The sequence below is a fragment of the Astyanax mexicanus genome, chromosome 22, assembly GCF_023375975.1.
Source record: "Astyanax mexicanus isolate ESR-SI-001 chromosome 22, AstMex3_surface, whole genome shotgun sequence".
NCBI lineage: Eukaryota > Metazoa > Chordata > Actinopteri > Characiformes > Acestrorhamphidae > Astyanax > Astyanax mexicanus.
Window position 1 is genome coordinate 8,784,460 of NC_064429.1, and position 14,655 is coordinate 8,799,114.

The 14,655-nt window shown below is 38.0% G+C and overlaps 1 protein-coding gene across 2 annotated transcripts in view; it reads left to right on the top strand.

Annotated features, from left to right (window-relative positions):
* Positions 1-14,655, top strand: part of wscd2 (WSC domain containing 2) — a 117,488-nt gene that overhangs the window by 17,296 nt on the left and 85,537 nt on the right. The window contains exon 2 of one of the 2 annotated variants that reach the window (XM_049470212.1): positions 1,542-1,683. The gene's annotated coding sequence lies outside the window, so the exon portion shown is untranslated. Of the gene's footprint in view, positions 1-1,541; positions 1,684-2,539; positions 3,008-14,655 lie in introns of those variants that run through there. The other variant, XM_022666243.2, reaches the window with a different exon arrangement.

Here is a 14,655-nt window from a genome sequence, read left to right on the forward strand (position 1 = left end):
TGTCAAGTCTTTCTCTGGGATTTTTTAATCAAAATTATTTGCATTCTTGACTTTTTGTTAATAAAGTATTTTAAACAGTACAATTCAAATAGATTTTATCTGAGGACCTGAGGAATGATTAAATGAATAAGCAAATAACTGGCATATATTTAAAATTCCACTTCTCTTTATTATACGAAATTATAACCTGAATAAAACAAAATACATTATCATTTTTTTTCACTTCCAAGCTAATTCTCAAACACTAAATGTTCCAAAAAAAATGGAACATCTTTTAATTAGCCACGTTTTTATTCTATTGATCATAAATCATCAAAAAACCTTATCAAAATTTACTTTTAGTCGAACAAGCATCGGTTTCTCAGTGTTATAAAGTATTCATGCCCCTTTAACATTTCCATATTTTGTCACATTACAACCACAAACACACAGGGGTTGGACAATGAAACTGAAACACCTGGTTTTAGAGCACAATAATTTATGGTGGTGACGGACAGTTCTGGTGGAAACAGGAGAGTTGAGGTGCACATTGAATTCTGCGTGATTTGATCAGCCGTGGTTTTATGTTTTTGGATACAATCCGGGTTAGCACCCGAACATCCCTTTCAGACAGCTTCCTCTTACAGTGTCCACAGTTAATCCTGTTGGATGTGGTTGGTCCTTCTTGGTGGTATGCTGACATTACCCTGGATACCGTGGCTCTTGATGCATCACAAAGACTTGCTGTCTTGGTCACAGATGCACCAGCAAGACGTGGACCAACAATTTGTCCTCTTCTGAACTCTGGTATGTCTCCCATAATGTTGTGTGCATTGAACCAATCATAGCTGCTGTTGCTCTTTTTTTTTGCATTATGTTACCTGCAAGTGAGAAAACGTGCAATTTAAGGACAAAACAGAACCATTTCATTCACTTCCATCAGGTGTATACTGTAGTGTCGGGATAAAGAGAGCCAAGGAAGGTGATTAATTAGTATTAATTAGTTAATTTGACAGTCTTACTTATAAATCTTTATGTATTGATTGACAGATTAAGTGACTTGAGAGTGAGTGCTTGCTGTGGAAACGTTTCTCACGTTTGAGAGAGCAATTGGTGTGAGATTAGCAGAAAGAGTAAATGTGACTGGTTATGTTGTGTAGCTAAGAAAGCTAACAGGCTAACAAGCACCCCAGACAAGACGAGTGAAGTAGTGTTTTTTTATCCATTTCTATGGTACACTCCATCCTGCCTGGAGAGAAATGAGAACAGCACTTTATCTGAGGAGCTCCTGCTGCTGTTCCTCACTTTATGAGAGTTTTGATTGGTTTGAGTAAAATAGAAAAACAACTGCAAACAGCAATTATTCACTCAGAAAAGAGCTAGTTTGGATGTATATTAGTGCTGGTGGAATGACCAATGGCTCAACCATATTGATGAGAGTGACAATGCTTTTTGTCCTTCTCATCCTGCTCATCCTCGTATTAACCCCAGAGTAACCCATAATATAAGCTAAATATAAGCTGAGTCTTTGCTTGTGTTTTTGTGTTTATGTCATTCTGCAGATCCTGAGGACGACCTGTGTAAATCCCAGAATCCTCTGTGATGCCAACAGAAGCTTTAGAACAGCAGAGACTCTGCGGTGAGCTCAGAGATGGACTGTAAAGGAAAATGAAAGTGCTGCTGTCAGTGAAGGTGATTTATAAGGTGAGTAATATTGGAGGAATCTAATGACACAATATTTAAAAATGTTCAAGTTTAATTAAATATAATCATTTAAAATGTAAAAGGAAGCAGAATTGTTATATTTTCCTGGAACTGATCATGTTTTGCTCACATTTTTACCAAGCGCCTGTTTTTTTTTTTTTTTTTTTACTTATTTTTGAATGTATAGACTTATATATTATATATTATAAATATATTCACACCTATACAGATATCTGTTCAAAATGTTTAGACTAGAGTGTTTATGAGTTTTAAAAAAAGCATAAGAATATTAATGATATATAGTTCATTACATGGCTTATTAATTATTACTTTGATAAAGTACATGAAGAAACAGCATCAGGCTAGTACTTAGTACTACTTAATGTGCGAGTACAATAAAAAAAACTATATAAAGTAGTGCGCACATCATACCTAGCTTTAGTTTGAGTAAAGCAGATATTTTCACACTTTTTCTGTGGACACTTCTGAGTCTTTTTCTGAAATATAAATATATAAATATGTTTGAAGCACTAAAGGTAAATAATATTGGTTGGGGAAGGAGATTTTTCACTTTTTTAGGTGTTTTTTGTTTTAATGGGTTTCTTGTAGATTTAGCTTTACTGCACTGGGATGTGTGGGATCACTTTTTTTTAGAAAGAGTAAGCTCCGCCCTTTCTAACCATATATGGATTAAGTTTATGTGTGAAGGGATTCCTGAGTAATTAAGCTGAGAACACAAGGAGCGATTTTGAATGGAAAATCCGTCTCTAGGGTTTTAAGGGTTAAATATTAAAGTCAAATATATAGACTGCAGTTATAAGAACTTCCTATCAGCATAAGTGATGCCAAGTTTCTGTAATATTAAAGTTATGTTAACTTAATTAGTTCAGTAAGAAATGCAGTTAATCCTGAAATATCATGATATTATTTAGGGCCGTATCGTCCACCCCCAGCAGCTATCCTCCCTCAGGATCAGATTACAGGACTGTATTGGTGGATCTCAGACTGGAGGTGTATCTTCAGAGGCGTGCAGTCTGTCTGTCTCGCTCCGTCCGTCCGTCCGTCTCTCCCTCTCGTCAGTCAGAGGAGACGTTTTGATCAGGCATGAATGAGGCGAGCTGAGGAAGCGTTCAGTTTGCCGTGGAGAAGCTGTATAAACATCTCAGCCAGATTTCACGGCTTAGCCTCGGATTACGAGCTGCAGTCAGGGTTCCTCTGAAGGTGCTGAACACCTCGGCAGATCCGAGACAGGACAGACTGGAGACAGGACAGAGAGACAGGACAGGAGTGGACAACAGGAGGACGTGAACAGTCAGACAGATCGGTGAGGACATTTATATTACTGTATACTGTATATATTTATATACAGCTCTGGAAAGAATTAAGAGACCAGACTTCAGTTTCTGAATCAGTTTCTCTGATTTTGCTATTTATAGGTTTATGTTTGAGTAAAATGAACATTGTTGTTTTATTCTATAAACTACAGACAACATTTCTCCCAAATTACAAATAAAAATATTCTCATTTAGAGCATTTATTTGCAGAAAATGAGAAATGGCTGAAATAAAGAAAAATGATTTCTTCAGATCAGGGTATAATAATGTGCTGCAGTTAATTTTTGTGGGGCAACACTTTTTCACACAGGGCTAGTTTGGTTTTGAAGAGTGTTTTTCCCTTAATAAATGAAATGATAATTTAAAATGATCATATATATATATATATATATTTATATAATACATTTAGAGCATTTATTTGCAGAAAATGAGAAACGGCCGAAATAACAAAAAAGATACAGAGCTTTCAGACCTCAAATAATGCAAAGAAAACAAAAGTTCATATTCATAAAGAGTTTTAAGAGTTCAGAAATCAATATTTGGTGGAATAACCCTGGTGGTTTTTAATCACAGTTTTTTTCATGCATCTTGGCATCATGTTCTCCTCCACCAGTCTTACACACTGCTTTGTTTTCCCACAAAATCTTACAGCACTTAAAGCCTCCCTCTGCTGAATTTTAACTTTTATGGAGATGCGGATTTCATTTTCCAGCAGGACTTGGCACACTGCCCACACTGCCAAAAGTACCAATTGGTCTTATATAATACTGTAATTTCTGAGACACTGATTTTTGGGTTTTCATTGGCTGTAATCCATAATCATCAACAATAAAGGAAATAAACGTTTAAAATAGATCACTCTGTGTTTAATACATCTATATAATCATATATATATATATGAGTTTCACATTTTAAACTGATTTACTGAAACACAGTTACTTTTCAATGATATTCTAATTTTAAGTGCAGTAAAATTAGTGATGTAATCGTGGTTTTGCAATTCATTTTGGCATGTATTCTGTATATTAGTGAGAAAAAGCAATGCATCTTGTGGATTGCATGTATATTTTTGCACGGTAGTGTTTGCTTTTCAATTTGGCACTAATTCCTCTCCATAGATTTGGCTCTTTAGTGTAGTTTAACCCTTGTGTGGTGTTCGGGTCTGTGGGACCCGTTTTCATTTTTCATCAAATGATACTAAAAAAATATTTTTTCTAACTCAAACTCATTGGCATCGGCTCATTTTTTGTGAAAAACATATATCAAAACACATTTTCAATAAACACACACTGTACCCCCCCCCCCCCCTACACACACACATTTATATTACATACAGTATGTTTGGCCAAGGGCTAATAAACATTGCTTCATTTGTGAGTTAAATTCATTTTCTTGTACATTTTATTAAAAAACTAATAAAAAAAAGAGTAGCACTTTTTGAAAGAAATGTAACATAAGAAAGGTAAAGGGCAAATATTAACCATGTAAGCTGTTTATATTGCTTGCAATTTAGGTGAAGCAAGCATGTGTAAAGCATTTTAATGTAAAATTGCTTAATTTTGCTGAATTAAATACAAATAACAAAGTAAACGAGTAACAAAAATATGAACACCACACAAGGGTTAAAATGTTGTTGTCCGGGTTGAATGGTTTTAGTTAAGTGATATAACTGGATCTAATGGACTTCTGTTGTGGAACTGTTGCCCAGGCCTGAAGTTTTAGAAAGCATCTGTTTTTGGGCAGATGATGGAGCTCCCCAGCTGTGGTGCACTTGTGCTTTTCGGATTTGAAAGCCTTGAGGCCTGTGTGAGTGTGAGAAGAGAGAGTGTGTGTGTGTACTTGTTTTGTTAGCTTTGTGAGGACCAGATGTCCTCACAACTGTAGGACATTTGATGGTCCTCACAATTTTTAAGGCTTTTTTACAAAAAAGTCTTTTAGTCAATGAGGTTAAAGAAGACATTTTATGTAAAATATTCTTATTGTTTCAATAAGAAAACCTGCATCGAATCACCCTGGAAACACCCCTCATTCATCCACCTCCACCAGATTAGTTGAAGAAAAGCTATTTCATTCTGTTGGTTGAGAAACTCAGACAGTACTTGAGTATCGTTTTAAAGATTTTAATACCCATATGATACGTTGAATTCAATACCAATACCCAAACTGTACTTTTTTTATATCTTTTTCTAATTTGCAACAAAAAAAAATACCAAAATAGGTAATAATTCTCTAACAGCGTAATTATTTAACAGCCGACATGACTAATCTAATTCTCATACTGTCACCATGAGAGATTTCTTTATCTTCATCTTTCTGGATCTTTTTTGGAACAAATAAAACAGTGAGCAAAAACAGCAATGTTGCTGGTGCTTAAACTACAAATATAATATAATATTTAATATTAAAAGTTGTCTTTTTGATAAATATTTGAATTAGATTGGTAAAATATATAGTATAAATGTCTTTTTAAAATGCTGATATTCCACTGTATGTTTAAGAGGGGGACAATAATAAAAGTGTAGACTGGCAGAAAAGATCCTGAGAGATTTAATGTTCATGTGTGTTTAACACAAAGCTTTAAAAATAGGTACGGATTTTTTTTTTTAGATATTTCTTAAAGACATTTCAGCCGATGCCACATTTTTTTACATTGAATTTCGATACCCAGCCCTAGACAGTACACAGCGGAATTATCCAGCAGACTTCGTCTGAGGAAGGGATCTATACCCACTGTCCGTGGCAAGTCAGCAGATGAGGGAGATGTATTTTACTCCTAAATAATGAGTTTTGTGCTTCTGTCACAGTTAAGCTTGAACTAGCTTGTATGTGTTTACCATGTGGTAAAAACTCAGTATAAACATGGGGCGTGGCCAGCAACAGCTTATTTGCATAAAAGTGACAGAGCCCTTAAACAGCTCATTCTGAAATGGACTGAAACTGGTGAGAAAAGAGCTGGTGTGATCTCTTCGTGAACATGTTTAAGGTTAGGTTTAGGCATAGGAGTGAGTACTAAGTAGGTGTAAATAAAAGGCTTCAGTTATTATTATGATTGGAAGGTCCTCTCAAGAATAGCAAAATCAGCATGTGTGTGATTGTGTTGTACAGGGGTTGGAAAATGAAACTGAAACACCTGGTTTTAGAGCACAATAATTGATTGTGGTGACGGACAGTTCTGGTGAAAGAAACAGGAGAGTTGAGGTGCACATTGAATTCTGTGTGATTTGATCAGCCGTGGTTTTATGTTTTTTATTTGGATACAATCCGGGTTAGCACCCGAACATCCCTTTCAGACAGCTTCCTCTTACAGCGTCCACAGTTAATCCTGTTGGGTGTGGTTGGTCCTTCTTGGTGGTATACTGACATTACCCTGGATACCGTGGCTCTTGATGCATCGCAAAGACTTGCTGTCTTGGTCACAGATGCTCCAGCAAGACGAGCACCAACAATTTGTCCTCTGAACTTTTGAACTCTGGTATGTCACCCATAATGTTGTGTGCATTGTGTACAATATTTAGAGAAAACTGTGCTCTTACCCTGATAATTGAACCTTCCCACTCTTACTGCTCTTACTGGTGCAGTGTGCAATTAATGAGGATTGGTCACCAGGCTGCTCCAATTTAACCATGAAATCTCCCACACTAAAATGACAGGTGTTTCAGTTTCATGCGTGTGTATGTATGCATTTCTACGAGTGTAAGGGCTTGCTTTTACAATATACAGCAAAGTTGAAGACAGCAGGGGTCCGGGTCCGCTAAGATCCAGCAGCTTATGTCTCTGAGCTCCGTCAGCAGGTCTGCTATCTCTCTGGCCGTGACTGATGTGCTATCTCACGGATGAAGGGCCTGTGGCCCTCGTGATTGATGCCAGTGGTTTGAAGGGCTCTGAGGGGGCGACCAGAAAACCGTCACACTTAGAGCTGTAATGGAAGACGGGGATTTGTGGCCATGTGGATGATGGATGAGGGGCCGTCTTTAGCGGGGGGTCCATGGAAAGGTCAAAGAGAGTGGCATGGAGAGAGCCGTAGTGGACGCTGGGTGATTTACAGAAGATGATCAAACACATGATCATGAAAAGTCACCATCACCTTTTAGTTTCTACACCCATTATTCATTTTTTTTCAGCTCCACTGATCATATGGGACACTCTGCAGTTCTATAATTACAATGCCTTGCACAAGTACCCATACCCGTTAAACTTTGTCATCTACGAACTACAGACTTAAATATATTTTATTGAGATTGAAAGTAACGGAAAAACACAAAGCAGCACATAATTGTGAAGTGGAGAGAAAATCTTACGTTTTTCAAAATCTGAAATGTGTAACGTGGAATATTATTAAGCCCCCATCACTTTGAGACCCCTAAATAAAATACAGTGCATTCAATTGTGAACTTCAGAAGTCACAACTAAATTAGTCAAGAGTTCATTCAGTTGTGTATAGTTTAGTCTCAGTTTAAATACAGCTGTTCTGTATCGACCTCAGTGAACAAACAGCATCGTGAAGACCAAGAATGAAAAGGAACTCACCAGACCAAGACAGCAAGTCTTTGCGATGCATCAAGAGCCACGGTATCCAGGGTAATGTCAGTGAGATACCACCAAGAAGGACCAACCACATCCAACAGGATTAACTGTGGACGCTGTAAGAGGAAGCTGTCTGAAAGGGATGTTCGAGCGCTAACCCGGATTGTATCCAAAAAACATAAAACCACGGCTGATCAAATCACGGCAGAATTCAATGTGCACCTCAACTCTCCTGTTTTTTTTTTTTTGCCATGTGGCTGACCTCAGTGATTTGTTAGTGAACACTAGTGAACAAACAGCATCATGAAGACCAAGAAGGAAAAGGAACTCCCCAGACAGGTCAAAGATAAAGTTGTGGAGAAGGAGGTTAAAGCTGGGTTAGGTTATAAAATCATATCCCAAGCTTTGAGCATCCCAATGAGCACTGTTCACACAATCCATCATCCAAAAATGAACCCAAAATACTATTCTACAACTGTTACTACAAACCTTCCAAGACATGAGCATGGTCCACCCAAACTAACAGATCGAGCAAGGAGGAGAGCACTGATCAGAGAAGCATACAGGAGATCCATGGTCACTCTGGAGGAGCTGCAGGACAATGGACAATGAAACTGAAACACCTGTCATCATTTTAGTGTTTAGGGAGGTTTCATGGCCAAATTGAAGCAGCCTGGTGGTCAATCTTCATTATTTGAACATTGCACCAGTAAGAGCAGAGTGTGAAGGTTCAATTAGCAGGGTAAGAGCACAGTTCTGCTCAAAATATTGTACACAATGCACACACCATTATGGGTGACATAATTAAAAAGTTCAAAAGAGGACAAATTGTTGGTGCACGTCTTGCTGGAGCATCTGTGACCAAGACAGCAAGTCTTTGTGATGCATCAAGAGCCACGGTATCCAGGGTAATGTCAGCATACCACCCAGAAGGACCAACCACATCCAACAGGATTAACTGTGGACGCTGTAAGAGGAAGCTGTCTGAAAGGGATGTTCGGGTGCTAACCCGGATTGTATCCAAAAAACATAAAACCACGGCTGATCAAATCACGGCAGAATTCAATTTCCACCAGAACTGTCCGTCACCACAATAAACTATTGTGCTCTAAAACCAGGTGTTTAAGTTTCAGTGTTTTGATTCGGGTTTATATGAATCAATATCAGATCATTCAAATAATGTAAAGTGGTCACTGAACGTGATTCAAGCCCTCAACTGGAAATAACACAGCTGTGGTCGTGGCTTTTATATATATATATATGAGACACACATCGAACATGTCATGGAATCCGTACACATTAGCGTCCGAACGGCAGAGATAGATCTGCTGATGCACATATGATGGATCTGCAGCCATTACTGCCTAGAGTCAGGACTGGGAAGGCAGTGATGGATCCTTAATGGTGGACGGCTGCGATGAATCATCATTACCGTCATCAGGCGAGGTCAGTGTGCTGAGGGCGCGTTTGATAATAGAGACATTATCTTCTTCTTGTGCGAGAGCCAGTGGCGAAGAAGAGCTGCAGCTCTGCTCGTGTGTGACAGTGACTCAAGTGAATACACAACGCGTGTTATTTTTATGGACGGCGGATGAAATATATGTGTGTGTGTGTGTGTTTGAAGTGCATGCTTTTCTCTATTCTGTAATAAGAAGGCGGGTGCGCGCCGCTCTTAAGGACGAGTGAAATGCATGGAGGCAGTCTCTTGACCTTAAACTGTCGCAGGTTAAATAAAGCTCGGACAGAAGGAAATGGACAGATGGACAGACGCTGGAAGTTCCTCTTGCTGTGTGAAGGTCAGGCACCTGTGGACATGGCCAGATATGAATTTTTTAATCCCTTTTTATCGCAGTAAGTGTCATTATCATGGCGTCATTTTAACCCTTGTGTGGTGTTCGGGTCTGTGGGACCCGTTTTCATTTTTCATCAAATGATACTAAAAAAATATTTTTTCTAACTCAAACTCATTGGCATTGGCTCATTTTTTTTTTGAAAAACATATATCAAAACACATTTTCGATAAAAAACACACACTGTACACCCCCCCCCCCCACACACACTGTACACCCCCCCCCCCCCCCACACACACACACATTTATATTACATACAGTATGTTTGGCCAAGGGCTAATAAACATTGCTTCATTTGTAAATTTGAAACTAAACAAATTTTCTACTCATATCTTGAGTTTAATTCATTTTCTTTTACATTTTATTAAAAAAAACTAATAAAAAAAGAGTAGCACTTTTTGAAAGAAATGTAACATAAGAAAGGTAAAGGGCAAATATTAACCATGTAAGCGGTTTGTTTATATTGCTTGCAATTTAGGTGAAGCAAGCATGTGTAAAGCATTTTAATGTAAAATTGCTTAATTCTGCTGAATTAAATACAAGTAACAAAGTAAACGAGTAACAAAAATATGAACACCACACAAGGGTTAAGAAAAAATATTTTTAAACATCTAGGATGTCGCTTATTGATTCATATCCTGAAAATCAGTGTTTTTTTTCTTTCTCTAAACATAACGCTTTTCATTAAAGCCAAAAAAGTTATATTTTGTCTTTTGCCCTGTCCACATGTCCTTTTGCAAACTGCAGATGAGCAACAATGTCGTGACTTTGTCTATTTTTAAATTTCTTTAGATCACATAATATGCTACTTTTAAATGAAATCTTTTATCTGCTTCATGTTGTCAGACAGATTCTATTATTTAAATGATTCTTGTTTATTATCATCTAAAAAGTGCTTTTTACATTTACTCAGGTTATATTCGTCTGATGTTTTTAAGTTTGTTTGATGATCTAAAAAAAAAAATTAAGTAAAAAAAAAAAGGAAAAACATAAAAAATCTGTAAGGGGGCAAATTTTTCACTTTTTCATATTTCTCAGCTTTAGCTATTTATAGGTTTATGTTTGAGTAAAATGAACATTGTTGTTTTATTCTATAAACTACAGACAACATTTCTCCCAAATTCCAAATAAAAATCTTTTAGTCATTTAGAGCATTTATTTACAGAAAATGTCATTTTGTCATATCGCCAAAAGTATCGTTTTCGCGAAAACCCCATTAAATATCGTGATATTATTTTAGAGCCATATCGGCCACCCTTATCCTTTCATAAGCAAGAATGTGAGCTGGTTTTGGAGGGAAAATGTAGTAATGGTGCATCTTTACTTGTGATCATTTCAATAATTAGTCTCAGCTGCTGCTTTCTCACAGGATTTTTTTTTTTTTGCACAGTCAAATGATGGACCAGTCACTAAAAGACATGTGCAGAATGGCACACGAGACAGACAGATAGATGGACAGACAGACAGCCGAGGGGTTCATGCGCTATAGAGATAGCAGAAAAGAAAGACAGACAGACAGAGAAAAAGAGAGTCAGACAGAGAGAGAGAGAGAGAGCTGGAGGCCATTGAGAAAGTGAAAGAGTGTGGGTATCAGTCTGTGTGAAAGAGTGGAAAATAATAGAGTCTGAAAAGGCGGCAGGAGATAAGCCTGGTCAGGTCAGATTAGGCTACAGGCTGGCAGGGAACGCTAATTAGCCGCTCAGAATAGCAGCCCTTCACTCGCTCACTGCCCAACTTCTCCACGCTCTGACACTGCAGGACCCAGACACACTGGAGCTGTGTCTGTTCAGTACCAGTCAAACGTTTAGACTTAATGTGCAGTATGTTTTTCACGACCTTAGAATCGCACATCGTTCCTCCATAAGTACAAACGATGAATAATACAACTGCATACACTGGTTTCAGACAGCTTCCTCTTACAGCATCCACAGTTAATCCTGTTGGATGTGGTTGGTCCTTCTTGGTGGTATCTCGCTGACATTACCCTGGATACCGTGGCTCTTGATGCTGCATCACAAAGACTTGCTGTCTTGGTCACAGATGCTCCAGCAAGACGTGCACCAACAATTTGTCCTTGGAACTTTTGAACTCTGGTATGTCACCCATAATGTTGTGTTCATTGTGTACAATATTTAGAGCAGAACTGTGCTCTTACCCTGCTAATTGAAACTTCACACTCTTACACTCTTCACGCTCTTACTGGTGCAATAATGTGCAATTAATGAAGATTGAACACCAGGCTGCTCCAATTTAGCCATGAAACTACTGTTTCTAAAAACTGCAGAGTTGTCGCTCTGCGGAAAGAACCTCTGATTAATCCTTTGTCAAAAACACTAAATAATAAACTAACAATTAATTTATAATTAACTAAGAATATTTAATATCTTACTACCTGTATATCACCCAGCCTAAAAAATAAGATAATGATTTTTTTTTTGCTAACCGCTCTATATAAATTAAGCTAGAGTTTATTGATCCGCTAACATGGAAAATGAGTCATTTTCTGCCTGATTGTGCACAGAGTCACATAGCAGCCCAGCATCGCCAGCAAAGCTCCACCACCTGCAGCAGTGGGGGGATTAAGTGCTTAGACTGAGGGCACCACCAGGAATACCCAGTCAAGTGTTTCCCACAGCTCTGAAGCTCTCCTGATTGTGTGAAAAAAAAATATGCATATCAATCTCAGGGGTTGATCATTTAGTTGAATTTAGTTAAAAACTTAAAGCTCACCTTCCGTCGTTTTTTCTTTCATTTTAAAATGTCTAGTTGTGGTCTCTAGTATGAATGAATGACATGTGAGCCGTTTTTGTAAAAAAAAAGTGCTCAGGTGTCTCTGTATAGCTCTTTTTTAATGGACTGTTTTAGGGGTGTGTCCAAAATGACCGGATTCCAGCTTTGCTCATGAATATTCATACATGCAAACAGCATGCAAATACCTCTCCTCTGATTGGCTAGGAGCACTGCGACGCCCCTCCACCGCTCTGCCGCTCACTGCCTCCCACCTCCTAACTGATGAGCGGTGATGTTGCGTCGCTTCAGCTCCGCCTCTGGGAGTTTCTCGAGCCAAGGTGGGCTGGTCTGTGAGTTTCTGCCTACGTAGGCAGAAAGATAATTCAAAATTCACCCGTTTTTCAGAGGGGGGAGGGGGGATTTCTTTGCTTAGCTCCTGCAGACAATGGGGGCTGCAAAACAGTTTAATGTGCAGGTGTACACATTCAACTCGGAGAGACCTACTGTATTCCACAAAAAACAAGAAAAATCGGATTTTCGCGGAAGGTGAGCTTTAAATTCATATAATTTAGATTTTAAGTGATAAATCAACACATAATTAGTGGCACATAATTGTTAAGTGGAACAAAATTTTTAAAATTTTAATTAAATAAGAATCGAAGAAAAAAGTGTGATGTGTAAAAGTATTCAGCCCCCCGCCTTTCACTGCAATTACTGATGCAGGTCTTTTAGGTTATATATATTTACCAGCTTTATGCATCTAGACTGTAGAGATTTTTGCTCCATTCTTCTTTATAAAACAGCTGAAGCTCAGCCAGGTTGGATGGAGAGTGTCTCTGAACAGCAGTTTTCATCTAGGGGTCTCTTCACTAGGGGTGTCACGATTCTCTAAATCCTCGATTCGATTTCATTTCCGGTTTTAGGGTCACGATTCAATTTGATTCTCGATTTTATTTTTTATTTTTTTTACAGCAGAGAGGCCTATGCCAGTTTTAGATTAGTCTATGGTCAGTCATTGGTTTGATTCATCATCAAATTTATAATCTCTTATTTCAAAAGGTGGGCTTTATATAAGTGATGCAAAGTGATACAAGTGATCTGTAATACACCACATTAGGCACTAACGGTCAAATTTAAATCATTTAATTAAGATATATATGTAATGCCATCTAGTGGCCTTTTTTGGTAGCAGCAGTGTGCACTATTAAAACAGCAATGTGCAACATAACAAAATAAATAATAATAAAAAATACAGGAACGGTCATGTACAAAATAGTAGAACAATTAGAAGTTAAGTGCTAGCTCTGTCGCCATTAAGAGGTGAGTATATCGACCTGTAGCTTGCTGCTAATCCCGGCGAGCACTGCTGGAGCAGTATTAGCATTAGCCGCTAACTGCACTAGCTCTTTTGCTGTTCAGAAGTGAGTATTTTATATTATCAGCCTGTTGATGTAGCTCTGCTGGAGCAGCATTGGCATTAGAAAATGTGTTTCTAAAGAACTATAGTTTTGTTTACTTAACTTATCCGCTTAGTGGCGAGACCTGCTGATTTAGAAGGAAAACATGGCGACACCCCTGTTCCTTACTAGTGTTGCATAAAAAAAGCACCTTAGGTATGTGTAATATGTGAATTTTTCTTTTGATATTGCACAATATTTTAGGGTATAATATCGTTCACCATCATTAAAAAAATATTGCTGATATTATTGAGTATGATACGATATGGCACACCCCTTATACAAACACTTTTTTTATTAGAACAAGAATGGACAGTGCATTGTCTTTAAAAGGGTTCCTTAATTCCTTTGTTATGTTATTATTATGTTGATATTATGTTATCATTTTATCAGTGCCAAATTAGTGGTCTAAAAATGCAAACAATATCATTTATCATTTATAATTTCTGGGAAAAAATATAGTTTGCAAAAAATTGTTATCGTGACAGGCCTAATATATAATTATATATTATATATTATATATAATATTGTGCATATTATGGCTCATCCTACCTCTACTCCAATCAGCAGCATTACAGACTTACTTCTTACTGACAGCGGTGGCATCGTGAGACACGCCGTCAGAGTGCAGCAAAATCAAAACCGAGAATCAAAACCAGTGAGAGAACACAAAAGAACAGAATGAAAGAAAACGATGCAGCAGAGAACAATCCAGCGTAACAGGAGGGAGGAGTGTGAGGTGGGGAACGGCCTGGCGGTTGCGATATTCCCAGCTTCTTTTTTTGATCTTCTGGTAATGCTGCGCTAAGCCCGCGCCGCAAAGCCCCATTAATATTAAGCATACAGCTCCCCAAATCCCACCATTTCTCACTGTATTACGTTTAATTCCCCCAAATTAAGTCCCATATTGGAGTAATTAATACTGTGACACAGCAATGCTCAGCACCAGAGACTGCTGCAGTTCTCCTTCTCTCTCTTTCTCTCCTCTCGTTTTTTTTCTCCCTCCAGTTCTGAGAGAAGTTTTTAGGCGTGTTTACAGCGTGTTTGGTAATGCACTCATTATAAATCTCTAATTGC